Here is a 20,003-nt window from a genome sequence, read left to right on the forward strand (position 1 = left end):
CTTGTTTATGTAACTGTCCATTCAATAAGTAGTTAGGATTGTTCATTATCTGCGTGTTTCCAATGACAGCTGTTCTTCCTGGTTTAATCTGATTACAGGTTGGATCCTATTTCAGATGTCCATGTAAACACCTTATTCCAGTTGAAAAAGAAAAGTGTGGATTAAATTTAAACCTGATTAAAGTCAGTGGTTTAATCCTCTTTTAACTGCGCTCTAAATTCTTCCTGGACATGTAAAGCCTTTATTCCGTTTGGACTTTATTCCTTCCATTCTGCACATGCTCAGTGTCTTGTCCTGTGGCGATGACGCACACATTCTGCGCTGGTGGAAGAATCTGCACTGCAGTCTAGTCTTCCCAAAGCGTTCCAGTGGAATATTCTGATGGGATCTACCAGCCTGGAAAACCCTGAAGGAACAGTTCAACACTGGCTTTGGATTCATTCATTTGTCCTGAACTAACGAGTTCCACAAGTGGGACAAACAGTTTGAACTGCAGCCCTAACGTTAGCTTAGCTTAGCCTAGCTTAGCATAATGGCTTCATTCCTCTGCTCAGACGTAGCCAGGCTTTTAGAGGTGATTTGTAGTATTTTAGGAGTGATTTTGGTCAATTCAGTTCTCCCTAATCATTCCTTTAGTCCGCTGGGGTCAATATGATCACAAACTGAGGCTCAGATCATGGTCATGTGACTTACTGCAGGAAGAAAATCTGGGAAATAAAAACTAACGCAAAGCTAAAACGCTAAAGCAAAGCTAACTTAGCGCATGCATCCCTTCAACAAAAAGATTTTCCAACTTCCGTCAACACAACAGTCCACAGATTGTATGAGTGCAGTAAGTCGCAGATCTGAAGAAATAATTAGAGAGAATCGGATTTGACAAAATCACTGACAAAAGACGACAAATCACCTTTAAAAAACTGGCTACGTGTGACCATGGAAATGCAGTGACTATGCTAAGCTAAGAGAAGGACTAAGCTAAGCTAACAGAAGGGCTAAGCTAACAGAAGAGCTAAGCTAAACTAACAGAAGGGCTAAGCTAAGCTAACAGAAGGGCTAAGCTAACAGAAGAGCTAAGCTAAACTAACAGAAGGGCTGAGCTAAGCTAACAGAAGGGCTAAGCTAACAGAAGAGCTAAGCTAAACTAACAGAAGGGCTAAGCTAAGCTAACAGAAGGGCTAAGCTAAGCTAACAGAAGGGCTAAGCTAACAGAAGAGCTAACCTAAGCTAACAGAAGGGCTAAGCTAAGCTAACAGAAGGCCTGCCAGAACCCTTCTGCTCACTGATCTACCTCATTAATACCTCATGTAAACCTTTATTCAAGTTTAACATTTCCATGGAAACAGAAGAGAAAATACTTTAGTATCAAATTAATTTCTTCTGGAAAAATAAATCGGATTTAAAAACATCATGGAACCGTACCCAGTGAGATTCATGGATTCTGACTGGAAACTGTTAGAAACCACTCCATTAGTTTGGATCAATATTCATGTGAATTCACAGGCTTTTATCGCTTAACGTCTGCATTTGACTTCCCTGGATGGTCTTATTAGTGAAAGGTCTAAAGCTTTAATATCTGTTTGGCTGAATATTTGCTGCTGTTATATTTAGTGTCATTTGTGTTTGACAGAAAACACATTGTTCATTAGTTCCTTTATTTTACACTGTAATCCAAGTGGATGGAAATCTCATGCAATTGAAAAAAAAACAAACATTAAAAACATTTCTATCGGCTTTAGCTTAGTTTCTGTTCCCATTTTCAACATTTTAATGAAAGAGAGAAGTTTGTCCAATTTTACAAATTGACCTGAGTCATAAAGTCTGGGGACCCAAATGGTTGGAAACTTAATTTACAGTTCAAAGCCTTAAATCTATCCCTTAGAGTTTTCATTTATATAGTAATGTTGAATGTTTTCCATGGACTAGAGCAGCTGACTAGCCCTAACCCTATGTTTAAAGAAAACACTTCAACATTCTCCGATTCCAGGCTCTTCTATTTACAGTGTGTCTGGTGTTTTTATTCTTTAATAAACAGGTATTCCACAGATTAAATTGGGCTTGGAGGAAAGGCTGATCAACATTTTTCACTATTTCCATTTTACAGATGAAACTGATTATTTGATCAACAAAAAAATAACTGATAATCAACAATGAAAACAGTGCAAAAGACCGTTAAGCTTATCCTCTTCACGTATGAAACACTTTCCCTTTAGTACACTGAGTCACCAGGGAAATTACCGAAGGTGACCGTGTTTGTGTTGAAAGCACACGTTGCTTCATCAGCTCAGTGTGTTGTCGTTTCCTCTACATTTTCAGAGCTACAGTAAAAACACAACAATTATTTCCATATAAAAGCACTTTGTAAAATACAAAGAACTTACTGTGAAGAAATAACTGTAATATGTTTACATTTACCAGGATGTATGTTCCAAATACTACATTTTATTTTCACTTTATTCTTAGTTTTTTTCATCTGTTACAGGTTTAATCCGTCCTTACAGATGCCACTCACTGATTAACCTTTGACAAGTGGCATGTTTTACCTGGAAGGACAAGGCTGAAATGAAACTTAAAGAAATGGGTTTCATTTTCTCACAAATGAAAAAAACAAAACAAAACAAAGACAGAGTAAGTTAAAGGGTACTACAATCACAGGACAAGTTACATATGGTGATACCTTAAAAAAAAAAAAAAAAAAAAAATTAATAAAAAAAAAAAAACAGCTAATTTTGTCAAGTAATAATAATAATAATTATTTTCAAGCAAGGCATTTAAAAGGGCATAACCTGTGCTTTAATGTCATTCCATTTATATATATATATATATATATATATATATATATATATATAATTTTTTTTTTTTTTTTTTTTAGGGCATCAGAGACTTCAGATTTTTTCAGATCGACTTATTTGTCAATAAAGTCAAAGTCGAGTTGACTAGTCGTATGATGACGTCATCACTTTTTTTTTCCAACCCACTTTAGTGGAAATATTTGACCTGCCCCGCAAAAAAGGTGATATTTTTTGGACCCGCACCAACCTGACCTGGGTCCGCTGATCCACATCCACATCACTAGCTTGCGCTGCGTGTTTTCATGTAGAAAAATGAGAGTATCTACATGTGCTGAATGAAGGCTGGAGCTGTCAGGTGATGGAAGAGAGAGAGAGAAGAACACACGACTAGTCCACTCCTCCAAAGCAACGCCGACAAACCAGCTTTTCTGTTAATGCCTTAATAAATATATATACACACACACACACACACATATATAATTTTAAAAATCTGGTATATTTGGCACCGTGTGCAGAAAAATGCCAGGCATAAAGCAGTTCAGTCTGAGCAGAGGCGTCTCGCCCTCTGCCGTCGTCTTGACGTTACATTTGTTGCGCTGATAAGGCAGAAGGGGTCTAAAGGCAGACATGGACGGCACATTCAAATGTAGCAACAACTACTATGTTTTACAAGGCAAAGCAGGAAAATCCCCATTATTACCAGTCTGTCAAAATCTAACCTGAAATCTGAACCCACAAGAATGTGCAGATGGACAAAAGGCAGACAACCCAAGATTTTGGCACTGAAATTACAATATAAATATACAGAGGTCAATTAGAATTTATAGTCTGTTGATCTTATGCAACCTCGACCCAGAATCACACAGTGCAATCAAGTAGTATCCACATATTAAATAATAAATAAATATGGAGAGGATCAGCATCAGCAGAAGCATGTTGGGTTCAACGAACAGGAACAGGAATGAAGTGAAGGACTTCCTCCTGCACAGCGCTGGTGACATTAGGGTACGTTCATGTCCGCAGTGGTGCATCTGGCCCACTCACAGCCTGTTTAAAACAGGTGGACAGCGCCTCAGTGTGGTCCCCCAGTGCATTGTGGACCGTCATCTTAAAGCCGTGACAGTGGCTGGTTGTCATTTTGGAGGCAGACATGACTAGACCTGTGTTTGGACAAACTAACTCCAATTTACTGGGGAAAAAAAAAAAAAAAAAGACTACATTAACACCCAATACCGTCACATTAAATGCTACCAAATTATTTCACCTCCTGGAGAAATGCTGATTCTATACATACGAGTTATCATATTTGGGCAAAAGGGTGGAGCTGGGGAAGATGACGGGTGAAACTGGCCAAGTTTATGCTAATTTACTGAAAACTAAGCGTTATTTGAAACAGCAGCAGGTACTGTCAGCCCCTTCGTCAATGATGACACACAGTGTTGGTGGAAGTCACACATGTGCAAGCAACAAGTACGTCTAAAGTCTGAACCTTTACGTCTAAAGTCTAAAGTGAGTTAAGTTGAATTTCTGCCAAAAGTCAAATGAGACACGTCAAGTAATTGTTCAAGTTCAGCAGAGCGGCTTCTGTCGACTGTTCCCTCCAAGTCTACAAAACAGTGGTGGGTGGAGTTTGAACCGTCTACTGCGTTCTTCCTTCCTCTGTTGCGTATGTGAGTGGTGGCTGCTTTGCACACATTGCATTAGAAATCATATTTATCATGTGTCAAAAAGAGAAATGTGACTTCTCAATGTTTCTGAGCAGGATGGTGAGTCATCTACCACAAGTCAGGCAGAGTCAGGTCCAGTCTCTAGGGGCCGGATCTACTGAAGGTGTGCGTGTATTAAAACGTGTGCAAACTCATTGCACATGCAAACAAATGTACAAACTGATGACACTCAGCAGCTCTGTTTCACCACTGAAAAGTTAGGACTGTGTATGACATCAACAAATCACAGATTGCCACATTCAGACCTGTGTTCAGACCCACATTCAGACCCACATTCAGACCTGTGTTCAGACCCACATTCAGACCCACATTCAGACCTGTGTTCAGACCCACATTCAGACCCACATTCAGACCTGTGTTCAGACCCACATTCAGACCCACATTCAGACCTGTGTTCAGACCCACATTCAGACCTGTGTTCAGACCCACATTCAGACCCACATTCAGACCTGTGTTCAGACCCACATTCAGACCCACATTCAGACCTGTGTTCAGACCCACATTCAGACCCACATTCAGACCTGTGTTCAGACCCACATTCAGACCCACATTCAGACCTGTGTTCAGACCCACATTCAGACCCACATTCAGACCTGTGTTCAGACCCACATTCAGACCTGTGTTCAGACCCACATTCAGACCCACATTCAGACCTGTGTTCAGACCCACATTCAGACCCACATTCAGACCTGTGTTCAGACCCACATTCAAACCCACATTCAGACCTGTGTTCAGACCCACATTCAGACCCACATTCAGACCTGTGTTCAGACCCACATTCAGACCTGTGTTCAGACCCACATTCAGACCTGTGTTCAGACCCACATTCAGACCTGTGTTCAGACCCACATTCAGACCTGTGTTCAGACCTGTGTTCAGACCCACATTCAGACCTGTGTTCAGACCCACATTCAGACCCACATTCAGACCTGTGTTCAGACCCACATTCAGACCTGTGTTCAGACCCACATTCAGACCCACATTCAGACCTGTGTTCAGACCCACATTCAGACCCACATTCAAACCTGTGTTCAGACCCACATTCAGACCCACATTCAGACCTGTGTTCAGACCCACATTCAGACCTGTGTTCAGACCCACATTCAGACCTGTGTTCAGACCCACATTCAGACCCACATTCAGACCTGTGTTCAGACCCACATTCAGACCTGTGTTCAGACCCACATTCAGACCCACATTCAGACCTGTGTTCAGACCCACATTCAGACCCACATTCAGACCTGTGTTCAGACCCACATTCAGACCTGTGTTCAGACCCACATTCAGACCTGTGTTCAGACCCACATTCAGACCCACATTCAGACCTGTGTTCAGACCCACATTCAGACCCACATTCAAACCTGTGTTCAGACCCACATTCAGACCTGTGTTCAGACCCACATTCAGACCTGTGTTCAGACCCACATTCAGACCCACATTCAGACCCACATTCAAACCTGTGTTCAGACCCACATTCAGACCCACATTCAGACCTGTGTTCAGACCCACATTCAGACCCACATTCAGACCTGTGTTCAGACCCACATTCAGACCCACATTCAGACCTGTGTTCAGACCCACATTCAGACCTGTGTTCAGACCCACATTCAGACCTGTGTTCAGACCCACATTCAGACCTGTGTTCAGACCCACATTCAAACCTGTGTTCAGACCCACATTCAGACCTGTGTTCAGACCCACATTCAGACCTGTGTTCAGACCCACATTCAGACCCACATTCAAACCTGTGTTCAGACCCACATTCAGACCCACATTCAGACCTGTGTTCAGACCCACATTCAGACCCACATTCAAACCTGTGTTCAGACCCACATTCAGACCCACATTCAGACCCACATTCAGACCTGTGTTCAGACCCACATTCAAACCTGTGTTCAGACCCACATTCAGACCCACATTCAGACCTGTGTTCAGACCCACATTCAGACCTGTGTTCGGACCCACATTCAGACCTGTGTTTGGACCCACATTCAGACCTGTGTTCGGACCCACATTCAGACCCACATTCAGACCTGTGTTCAGACCCACATTCAGACCTGTGTTCGGACCCACATTCAGACCTGTGTTCAGACCCACATTCAGACCTGTGTTCAGACCCACATTCAGACCTGTGTTCAGACCCACATTCAGACCTGTGTTCAGACCCACATTCAAACCTGTGTTCAGACCCACATTCAGACCCACATTCAGACCTGTGTTCAGACCCACATTCAGACCTGTGTTCAGACCCACATTCAGACCCACATTCAGACCTGTGTTCAGACCCACATTCAGACCCACATTCAGACCTGTGTTCAGACCCACATTCAGACCTGTGTTCAGACCCACATTCAGACCCACATTCAGACCCACATTCAAACCTGTGTTCAGACCCACATTCAAACCTGTGTTCAGACCCACATTCAGACCCACATTCAAACCTGTGTTCAGACCCACATTCAGACCCACATTCAAACCTGTGTTCAGACCCACATTCAGACCTGTGTTCAGACCCACATTCAGACCTGTCTTCAGACCCACATTCAGACCTGTGTTCAGACCCACATTCAGACCCACATTCAAACCTGTGTTCAGACCCACATTCAGACCCACATTCAGACCCACATTCAGACCTGTGTTCAGACCCACATTCAGACCCACATTCAGACCTGTGTTCAGACCCACATTCAGACCTGTGTTCAGACCCACATTCAAACCTGTGTTCAGACCCACATTCAAACCTGTGTTCAGACCCACATTCAGACCCACATTCAGACCTGTGTTCAGACCCACATTCAGACCTGTGTTCAGACCCACATTCAGACCCACATTCAGACCCACATTCAGACCTGTGTTCAGACCCACATTCAGACCTGTGTTCAGACCCACATTCAGACCTGTGTTCAGACCCACATTCAGACCCACATTCAGACCTGTGTTCAGACCCACATTCAGACCCACATTCAGACCTGTGTTCAGACCCACATTCAGACCTGTGTTCAGACCCACATTCAGACCCACATTCAGACCTGTGTTCAGACCTGTGTTCAGACCCACATTCAGACCTGTGTTCAGACCCACATTCAGACCTGTGTTCAGACCCACATTCAGACCCACATTCAGACCTGTGTTCAGACCCACATTCAGACCCACATTCAGACCTGTGTTCAGACCCACATTCAGACCTGTGTTCAGACCCACATTCAGACCCACATTCAGACCCACATTCAGACCTGTGTTCGGACCCACATTCAGACCTGTGTTCAGACCCACATTCAGACCTGTGTTCAGACCCACATTCAGACCTGTGTTCAGACCCACATTCAGACCCACATTCAGACCTGTGTTCAGACCCACATTCAGACCTGTGTTCAGACCCACATTCAGACCTGTGTTCAGACCCACATTCAGACCCACATTCAGACCTGTGTTCAGACCCACATTCAGACCCACATTCAAACCTGTGTTCAGACCCACATTCAGACCCACATTCAAACCTGTGTTCAGACCCACATTCAGACCCACATTCAAACCTGTGTTCAGACCCACATTCAAACCTGTGTTCAGACCCACATTCAGACCTGTGTTCAGACCCACATTCAGACCCACATTCAGACCTGTGTTCAGACCCACATTCAGACCTGTGTTCAGACCCACATTCAGACCCACATTCAGACCTGTGTTCAGACCCACATTCAGACCCACATTCAAACCTGTGTTCAGACCCACATTCAGACCTGTGTTCAGACCCACATTCAGACCCACATTCAGACCCACATTCAAACCTGTGTTCAGACCCACATTCAGACCCACATTCAAACCTGTGTTCAGACCCACATTCAGACCTGTGTTCAGACCCACATTCAGACCTGTGTTCAGACCCACATTCAGACCTGTGTTCAGACCCACATTCAGACCCACATTCAGACCTGTGTTCAGACCCACATTCAGACCTGTGTTCAGACCTACATTCAGACCCACATTCAGACCTGTGTTCAGACCCACATTCAAACCTGTGTTCAGACCCACATTCAGACCCACATTCAGACCTGTGTTCAGACCCACATTCAGACCCACATTCAGACCTGTGTTCAGACCCACATTCAGACCCACATTCAGACCTGTGTTCAGACCCACGTTCAGACCCACATTCAGACCTGTGTTCAGATCCACATTCAGACCTGTGTTCAGACCCACATTCAAACCTGTGTTCAGACCCACATTCAGACCTGTGTTCAGACCCACATTCAGACCCACATTCAGACCTGTGTTCAGACCCACATTCAGACCCACATTCAGACCTGTGTTCAGACCCACATTCAGACCCACATTCAAACCTGTGTTCAGACCCACATTCAGACCTGTGTTCAGACCCACATTCAGACCTGTGTTCAGACCCACATTCAGACCCACATTCAGACCCACATTCAGACCTGTGTTCAGACCCACATTCAGACCCACATTCAGACCCACATTCAGACCTGTGTTCAGACCCACATTCAGACCTGTGTTCAGACCCACATTCAGACCTGTGTTCAGACCCACATTCAGACCTGTGTTCAGACCCACATTCAGACCTGTGTTCAGACCCACATTCAGACCCACATTCAGACCCACATTCAAACCTGTGTTCAGACCCACATTCAGACCTGTGTTCAGACCCACATTCAGACCCACATTCAGACCTGTGTTCAGACCCACATTCAGACCCACATTCAGACCCACATTCAAACCTGTGTTCAGACCCACATTCAGACCTGTGTTCAGACCCACATTCAGACCTGTGTTCAGACCCACATTCAGACCCACATTCAGACCCACATTCAAACCTGTGTTCAGACCCACATTCAAACCTGTGTTCAGACCCACATTCAGACCTGTGTTCAGACCCACATTCAGACCTGTGTTCAGACCTGTGTTCAGACCCACATTCAGACCCACATTCAGACCTGTGTTCAGACCCACGTTCAGACCCACATTCAGACCTGTGTTCAGACCCACATTCAAACCTGTGTTCAGACCCACATTCAGACCTGTGTTCAGACCCACATTCAGACCCACATTCAGACCTGTGTTCAGACCCACATTCAGACCCACATTCAGACCTGTGTTCAGACCCACATTCAGACCCACATTCAGACCTGTGTTCAGACCCACGTTCAGACCCACATTCAGACCTGTGTTCAGACCCACATTCAAACCTGTGTTCAGACCCACATTCAGACCTGTGTTCAGACCCACATTCAGACCCACATTCAGACCTGTGTTCAGACCCACATTCAGACCCACATTCAGACCTGTGTTCAGACCCACATTCAGACCCACATTCAAACCTGTGTTCAGACCCACATTCAGACCTGTGTTCAGACCCACATTCAGACCTGTGTTCAGACCCACATTCAGACCTGTGTTCAGACCCACATTCAGACCCACATTCAGACCCACATTCAGACCTGTGTTCAGACCCACATTCAGACCCACATTCAGACCTGTGTTCAGACCCACATTCAGACCTGTGTTCAGACCCACATTCAGACCCACATTCAGACCTGTGTTCAGACCCACATTCAGACCTGTGTTCAGACCCACATTCAAACCTGTGTTCAGACCCACATTCAGACCCACATTCAGACCCACATTCAAACCTGTGTTCAGACCCACATTCAGACCCACATTCAGACCTGTGTTCAGACCCACATTCAGACCCACATTCAAACCTGTGTTCAGACCCACATTCAGACCCACATTCAAACCTGTGTTCAGACCCACATTCAAACCCACATTCAGACCTGTGTTCAGACCCACATTCAGACCCACATTCAGACCTGTGTTCAGACCCACATTCAGACCCACATTCAGACCTGTGTTCAGACCCACATTCAGACCCACATTCAGACCTGTGTTCAGACCCACATTCAGACCCACATTCAGACCTGTGTTCAGACCCACATTCAGACCTGTGTTCAGACCCACATTCAAACCTGTGTTCAGACCCACATTCAGACCCACATTCAGACCTGTGTTCAGACCCACATTCAAACCTGTGTTCAGACCCACATTCAGACCCACATTCAGACCTGTGTTCAGACCCACATTCAGACCCACATTCAGACCTGTGTTCAGACCTGTGTTCAGACCCACATTCAGACCCACATTCAGACCCACATTCAGACCTGTGTTCAGACCCACATTCAGACCCACATTCAAACCTGTGTTCAGACCCACATTCAGACCTGTGTTCAGACCCACATTCAAACCTGTGTTCAGACCCACATTCAGACCTGTGTTCAGACCCACATTCAGACCTGTGTTCAGACCCACATTCAGACCCACATTCAGACCTGTGTTCAGACCCACATTCAGACCCACATTCAGACCTGTGTTCAGACCCACATTCAGACCCACATTCAGACCTGTGTTCAGACCCACATTCAGACCTGTGTTCAGACCCACATTCAGACCTGTGTTCAGACCCACATTCAGACCTGTGTTCAGATCCACATTCAGACCTGTGTTCAGACCCACATTCAGACCTGTGTTCAGACCCACATTCAGACCCACATTCAAACCTGTGTTCAGACCCACATTCAGACCCACATTCAAACCTGTGTTCAGACCCACATTCAGACCCACATTCAGACCTGTGTTCAGACCCACATTCAGACCCACATTCAGACCTGTGTTCAGACCCACATTCAGACCCACATTCAAACCTGTGTTCAGACCCACATTCAGACCTGTGTTCAGACCCACATTCAGACCTGTGTTCAGACCCACATTCAGACCTGTGTTCAGACCCACATTCAGACCCACATTCAGACCCGTGTTCAGACCCACATTCAGACCCACATTCAGACCTGTGTTCAGACCCACATTCAGACCTGTGTTCAGACCCACATTCAGACCCACATTCAGACCTGTGTTCAGACCCACATTCAGACCCACATTCAGACCTGTGTTCAGACCCACATTCAGACCTGTGTTCAGACCCACATTCAGACCCACATTCAGACCTGTGTTCAGACCCACATTCAGACCCACATTCAGACCAGTGTTCAGACCCACATTCAGACCCACATTCAGACCTGTGTTCAGACCCACATTCAGACCCACATTCAGACCTGTGTTCAGACCCACATTCAAACCTGTGTTCAGACCCACATTCAGACCCACATTCAAACCTGTGTTCAGACCCACATTCAGACCCACATTCAAACCTGTGTTCAGACCCACATTCAGACCCACATTCAAACCTGTGTTCAGACCCACATTCAGACCCACATTCAGACCTGTGTTCAGACCCACATTCAGACCCACATTCAGACCTGTGTTCAGACCCACATTCAGACCTGTGTTCAGACCCACATTCAAACCTGTGTTCAGACCCACATTCAGACCCACATTCAGACCTGTGTTCAGACCCACATTCAAACCTGTGTTCAGACCCACATTCAGACCCACATTCAGACCTGTGTTCAGACCCACATTCAGACCCACATTCAAACCTGTGTTCAGACCCACATTCAGACCCACATTCAGACCCACATTCAGACCTGTGTTCAGACCCACATTCAGACCCACATTCAGACCTGTGTTCAGACCCACATTCAGACCCACATTCAGACCCACATTCAGACCCACATTCAAACCTGTGTTCAGACCCACATTCAGACCTGTGTTCAGACCCACATTCAGACCTGTGTTCAGACCCACATTCAGACCTGTGTTCAGACCCACATTCAAACCTGTGTTCAGACCCACATTCAGACCCACATTCAGACCTGTGTTCAGACCCACATTCAGACCCACATTCAAACCTGTGTTCAGACCCACATTCAGACCTGTGTTCAGACCCACATTCAGACCCACATTCAGACCTGTGTTCAGACCCACATTCAGACCCACATTCAGACCTGTGTTCAGACCCACATTCAGACCCACATTCAGACCCACATTCAGACCCACATTCAAACCTGTGTTCAGACCCACATTCAGACCTGTGTTCAGACCCACATTCAGACCCACATTCAGACCTGTGTTCAGACCCACATTCAGACCCACATTCAGACCTGTGTTCAGACCCACATTCCAAAAACTCTGAACATTAGATTTCATGGAACACCCCAGCTCTACTTTCACCTGATCTGTTTGTTTTCCTTGATTCAATGACCATTTTTCTGTTAGATAACTTAGTTTCATTCTGAATTTCATTTCATAGTTTTGTCGATTTGTATTTATTTCCACGTGCACTGCTTATGACGTGTATAGTTTGTTATATTTGTTTTTGACTTATTTCCTTCATTTAGTTAATTTTGTTTGCTTATCATTGTATATCATTATTAGACACTGCAAATACTTTCTTTATTTCAAGTCTTTGGGGAGGCCCACAATAAACCACTTAGGTTTTTGGCTTCCCCGGCATGTCTTTTATTATTATTATTATGTTTTATTGTCTTGTATACATGCAAATGAACAATAAACTGATTTACTAACAGTGCACACAAGGGGTTGTGTGTTTTGAAGGTGCAAAATAAGACGTCTACATCAGTGAGTACATTTACCACAACGCATATGAAATCTGAGGTGTTTACACGCAGTGGTGCGTGTGCTGGGAGGAGAAAATGGAAATATAGTCATTTAACACACGCAAAGTGATTTATCAAACCTGAAAGCAAGTTTGCTGATAGAAACTGTGTTTATATTTAACACGTTTCAAAAGGAGGAGCAAATGGTTTGGATGTGGAATTCCACACACAGAAGTGGAGAGGAGACAAAGAAAAGATGAGACCAGATGCACAGAAGGCATTTTACACCTGTGGGAATAACTGAGATGAACGCCACCTGATGATTGTGATAAAAATACACACCGACATTAGGCTACAGTGTGACCAAATTATGTGCGCCTGACAGTCAATCAACAACCCCCCACCCCCACCCCTTTAAATGAAAAATAAATAAATGAATGAGTCATGCTATACCTTCTATGACTAAACTCCTCCTACTTTACATTTCCTTGCTCTGGTTCCTTCAGTGCTGGTTCATCCCAGTGCAGTTGTTACAGTGTACTGTCTCCAGTAGTCCACACTAAACCCCCGTTTAAACGGGGGCGTCCCCCAGACTTTGCACCTGCTGGAATTCGTGTAAGCCATCTGAGTAAATCGGCCGCAAACCGCAGTTCAGCCCCACACGCAAAATTCTAGATTGCACATGCAAATTAACACACGCAAAATGGGATCTTCGTAGATCCAGCCCACGGTGTAGTCGAGTCTTTTGTCAGTGTGAGCCAAGTAAGGGCGTGTCCACTGTGAACGTGCGTCCTCTGTGACTTTTCCGTGGACATCTGAGGTTTCATATCCAGACATTTCTCCTCCTACATCATCCTACAGTGTGTGACACCAAGTCCATGAACCTGTAGGAGTCCTGTGGTCATAAAAGCTGACCTTTGACCTGTCTGTTCAGTCCAGTCCAGTCCACCAGACCACTGGACTTTTATCTCCATCCTTCATTCATCAGACTCCTGTTTGTTCCCTCAGTTGTTGTTTCTGTTCAGAAATCTGTTTTTTCCTCCATGTGCATTTGAGTTCAATCCATTCACATCCTAGACAGTAGACTGTGGTCAGTGGTCAGTAGACTGTGGTCAGTGACAGTAGGCTGTGGTCAGTGGTCAGTAGACTGTGGTCAGTGACAGTAGGCTGTGGTCAGTGGTCAGTAGACTGTGGTCAGTGGTCAGTAGACTGTGGTCAGTGACAGTAGGCTGTGGTCAGTGGTCAGTAGACTGTGGTCAGTGACAGTAGGCTGTGGTCAGTGGTCAGTAGACTGTGGTCAGTGACAGTAGACTGTGGTCAGTGGTCAGTAGACTGTGGTCAGTGACAGTAGGCTGTGGTCAGTGGTCAGTAGACTGTGGTCAGTGACAGTAGACTGTGGTCAGTGGTCAGTAGACTGTGGTCAGTGACAGTAGACTGTGGTCAGTGGTCAGTAGACTGTGATCAGTGGTCAGTAGACTGGTCAGTGACAGTAGGTTGTGGTCAGTGGTCAGTAGACTGTGGTCAGTGACAGTAGACTGTGGTCAGTGGTCAGTAGACTGTGGTCAGTGACAGTAGGCTGTGGTCAGTGGTCAGTAGACTGTGGTCAGTGGTCAGTAGACTGTGGTCAGTGACAGTAGGCTGTGGTCAGTGGTCAGTAGACTGTGGTCAGTGACAGTAGGCTGTGGTCAGTGGTCAGTAGACTGTGGTCAGTGACAGTAGGCTGTGGTCAGTGGTCAGTAGACTGTGGTCAGTGGTCAGTAGACTGTGGTCAGTGACAGTAGGCTGTGGTCAGTGGTCAGTAGACTGTGGTCAGTGGTCAGTAGACTGTGGTCAGTGACAGTAGGCTGTGGTCAGTGGTCAGTAGACTGTGGTCAGTGACAGTAGGCTGTGGTCAGTGGTCAGTAGACTGTGGTCAGTGACAGTAGACTGTGGTCAGTGGTCAGTAGACTGTGGTCAGTGACAGTAGGCTGTGGTCAGTGACAGTAGACTGTGGTCAGTGGTCAGTAGACTGTGGTCAGTGACAGTAGGCTGTGGTCAGTGACAGTAGACTGTGGTCAGTGGTCAGTAGACTGTGGTCAGTGGTCAGTAGACTGTGGTCAGTGGTCAGTAGACTGTGGTCAGTGACAGTAGACTGTGGTCAGTGGTCAGTAGACTGTGGTCAGTGACAGTAGGCTGTGGTCAGTGGTCAGTAGACTGTGGTCAGTGACAGTAGACTGTGGTCAGTGGTCAGTAGACTGTGGTCAGTGACAGTAGGCTGTGGTCAGTGGTCAGTAGACTGTGGTCAGTGACAGTAGACTGTGGTCAGTGGTCAGTAGACTGTGATCAGTGGTCAGTAGACTGGTCAGTGACAGTAGGTTGTGGTCAGTGGTCAGTAGACTGTGGTCAGTGACAGTAGACTGTGGTCAGTGGTCAGTAGACTGTGGTCAGTGACAGTAGGCTGTGGTCAGTGGTCAGTAGACTGTGGTCAGTGGTCAGTAGAAGCAGCACCAGTGCAGCGTCACATTCAGAGGTACACATGTGGGATGTGGCGATCATGGATCAGATGCTGGACGGCCATAATGGATGATTGACAGGAGGCTCAGCCAGGTTCAACCAGTTATTTCATTCAGACCGAATAAAATGATTGGTCAGAATTTGATCAGAAATATGAGCAATATATGAGAACTCAACATCTGTGAGTTGGTGGATTTCTTTTCCATGTTAGTTTGACACTTATTGGAAGCATTTGAAGATGACAAAAGACAAGAGTAAAAATGACACATGGTACGGTAGAGCTTTAAGTCCCTTTTGAAGGCAGACGCCTCTGGTGGTCATTTGAGGAAGTGCAGGTTTTGGCTCTTGGACACTGGCTTCATTTGTCAGTAGACTTATTGCTGGTTCAGCGCTCAGCCTGGTCCAGTAGCACAGTTAAAGCGTCAGGCCCAGATGAAACTAACACAATGAAATAAAACCTACTGTCCCCCCAAAACACTCCAACTCTTCTAGCCGTGACATCCAGGCCTTCAGGAGAACCTGTCATAGAAACGTCTGTTAGGTGGAAGACCGCAGTGACCATACAATCTGAGATCAGTGTTCCTATTGGCTGTGGAAGGCACATGACCATGAAGGTTAGCTTAACGATGGAAGAAGAGAACTGGGGTTAAACACAAGTTCCATTCTGATCCCTTTAGTGGAGGGTTAGAATTTTCAGGCAGCAGTCCAGACCATGAGGAGGGGGCCATGGCTCAGGGGGAGGAGCCGATCGTGCAATAACCAAAGGGTTGGCGGTTCGAATCCCGTCCTTGGGCTCCTTGCCTCCAGTGTCAATCACACTGGTGTATGAATGTTCAGTGGTGGGAGGGGCCGAGTGGTGCGAATGGGCAGCCATGCTTCCATCAATCTGCCCCCCCCCCCCCCAGGGCAGCTGTGGATACAGATGGAGTTTACCACCACCAGAGTGTGAATGTGAGAGTGAATGACGAATGGATCAATAATGTAAAGTGCCTTGAAAAGCGCTGTAGAAATCTAATCTATTATTATTAGAGGAGAGGTTCAGCTTCATGAAAGTGACACGTTGCTGTGGCAGCAGAACCCTAGTGGTCATTTCCCTTTGAAAAAACAAAAAAAACACACCTGTCCTGCTGTTCCTCGGCCATGTGTGCTCAGGTAAATGTGCATGTGCAACTGAGAATGTATGCAAGTTTATAGATCAGTTTCATGTGACGTATGCATACAGGAAGTCTCGCTGTGCGCGCATCTTAGAGGCAGAAGTCCCGCTGAGTTCGTAGCGTGTTAAAGGAAAACGTGGTGGAATAAAAGCCGTACCCGTGGATGGACCCGCTAAACTCCTGTTAAAGGATGGACCCGCTAAACTCCTGTTAGAGGATGGACCCGCTAAACTCCTGTTAGAGGATGGACCCGCTAAAGTCCCGTTAGAGGATGGACCCGCTAAACTCCCGTTAAAGGATGGACCCGCTAAACTCCTGTTAAAGGATGGACCCGCTAAACTCCTGTTAAAGGATGGACCCGCTAAACTCCTGTTAGAGGATGGACCCGCTAAACTCCTGTTAGAGGATGGACCCGCTAAACTCCTGTTAGAGGATGGACCCGCTAAAGTCCCGTTAGAGGATGGACCCGCTAAACTCCCGTTAAAGGATGGACCCGCTAAACTCCTGTTAGAGGATGGACCCGCTAAACTCCTGTTAGAGGATGGACCTCCTAAACTCCTGTTAGAGGATGGACCCGCTAAAGTCCCGTTAGAGGATGGACCCGCTAAACTCCCGTTAAAGGATGGACCCGCTAAACTCCCGTTAAAGGATGGACCTGCTAAACTCCTGTGTGCCGTTTATTCCTTCTCTTTCACCAGTATCAGTTCTGCATACAGACCGCTGGGTTCCACTGGTGGCAGCGCTGGTTCTGTTCTGCCCACTGCTGTTTACAGTTATTACCGCCGTTAGCCTAGCTTCTCAGTATAGTTAGCCTAGCTTCTCAGTACAGTTAGCCTAGCTTCTCAGTATAGTTAGCCTAGCTTCTCAGTATAGTTAGCCTGCGTGCCTGTTGCCTTAACGGTGTGTAAAAACAGAATAGTCCTCATGTGGTCCGGTGCTGCAGACCCTTTAAACCTCCAGGAGGACTTCCCCTGGACCATCACCTACAGACACAGTGGTTGTGGATCTACCTGCTCCCTTTGAGTTTCCTCAGCTGGGTGAGGCAGATGGAAGTGGGCGGAGCTACAGCGGGCGACACCGCTGAGTTCAGCTGGAGCTGGTGACAATACTGCCCCCCCGTCTGTGCCGGTCTGCTTTAACTATGGGACAGCCTTCCACATGAGGTCCAGTCACATGATGAAGATGGGAGGGGCTTTAGGACACAGACAGTTAATGGAGCGTTTTACAGCGAACATATGGGACCGTTTACAGCTAACGTATGGGAGCGTTTTACAGCGAACATATGGGACCGTTTTACAGCGAACATATGGGAGCGTTTTACAGCTAACATATGGGACCGTTTTACAGCGAACATATGGGAGCGTTTTACAGCGAACATATGGGACCGTTTACAGCTAACATATGGGACCGTTTACAGCTAACGTATGGGAGCGTTTTACAGCTAACATATGGGACCGTTTTACAGCGAACATATGGGAGCGTTTTACAGCTAACATATGGGACCGTTTACAGCTAACGTATGGGAGCGTTTTACAGCTAACATATGGGACCGTTTACAGCTAACGTATGGGAGCGTTTTACAGCTAACATATGGGACCGTTTACAGCTAACATATGGGAGCGTTTTACAGCGAACATATGGGAGCGTTTTACAGCTAACATATGGGAGCGTTTTACAGCTAACATATGGGACCGTTTACAGCTAACGTATGGGAGCGTTTTACAGCTAACATATGGGACCGTTTACAGCTAACATATGGGAGCGTTTTACAGCTAACATATGGGACCGTTTTACAGCTAACATATGGGAGCGTTTACAGCTAACATATGGGACCGTTTTACAGCTAACATATGGGAGCGTTTACAGCTAACATATGGGAGCGTTTACAGCGAACATATGGGACCGTTTTACAGCTAACATATGGGAGCGTTTTACAGCTAACATATGGGAGCGTTTACAGCTAACATATGGGAGCGTTTTACAGCTAACATATGGGAGCGTTTACAGCTAACATATGGGAGCGTTTACAGCTAACATATGGGAGCGTTTTACAGCTAACATATGGGAGCGTTTACAGCTAACATATGGGAGCGTTTTACAGCTAACATATGGGAGCGTTTTACAGCTAACATATGGGAGCGTTTACAGCTAACATATGGGAGCGTTTTACAGCTAACATATGGGCTCGTTCACCAGTTCTGGGGCAGAGCCTGCAGGTGTACGGCTGATGAGAGCTGGCTGGAGGTGGCTGGAGCTGGGAACACTGGTTTTACCTCCCAGTTGCGCGCGCATTTTAACCCTCCGGTATCCAGGTGTGCCTTTTACGCACACTTTGCACTTCATTTTAAAAAACTTCCTATAATTTTTCACAATTTAAATAAGGTTAGAATTCAAAAGTTGTTAATTTTTGCATGATCTTTAAAATTCTGTCCACCAACTCAAATGTGCACATTGTAAACAAAAGAAAATGACCAGACTAGCATCTGTCTGCCAAGTGTGCCTAAAACGCACTATTTCTAACATTTGATCTGTATGATTAGGACTGAGCTGGATTTACAAAAATAAAATCAAATTAGAGAAGAAAAATAAATCCATATATAATTTTTAATACTTTGATTTATAGGTGTGCATTTTACGCACACTTGGTGACAGATGCTAGTATTTTTGAACATTTGACCTAATGCCAAAAATAATAATGCAAATTAACCAGTGTTGGAGTTAATCATTGACATATGCCAGGATGAAAAAATCTAATAATATGTGATCTACTTTTTATGGAGTAGATTGAAAAAAAAATTTTTTTGTGTTTTTTGCATCTAAAAAAAATGGTTTGTTTCCATTACAAACACGGCATTTAAAGGGTTAAAAAATGTGACAATTATTGAGTATTTGATATTTTTATTTACGGCTCAAGTTGATGAAATAGAAAAAAGTGTAAAAGAATTAAAAACAAACTATGAAATTTTTTTTGACATTATTCCACAGGTGTGCCAAAAAGGCCCACTTGGTGCTCAGTAAGGGCCTTGGTGGACGGGATACCAGAGGGTTAATGACATCACTGTTGTTAGTAAACAATGAAACTCATCTATAATGGATCAATAATGTAAACTGCCTTGAAAAGCGCTATAGAAATCTAATCTATTATTATTAGAGGAGAGGTTAAGCTTCATGAAAATGACATTTTGCTGTGGCAGCAGAACCCTAGTGGTCATTTCCCTTTGGAAAAAAAAAAAACAACCCACACCTCTCCTGCTGTTACTTGGCCATGTGTGCTCAGGTAAATGTGCATGTGCAATTGAGAATGTATGCTTTTGG

This window comes from Sphaeramia orbicularis, unplaced genomic scaffold (genome assembly GCF_902148855.1).
Source record: "Sphaeramia orbicularis unplaced genomic scaffold, fSphaOr1.1, whole genome shotgun sequence".
NCBI lineage: Eukaryota > Metazoa > Chordata > Actinopteri > Kurtiformes > Apogonidae > Sphaeramia > Sphaeramia orbicularis.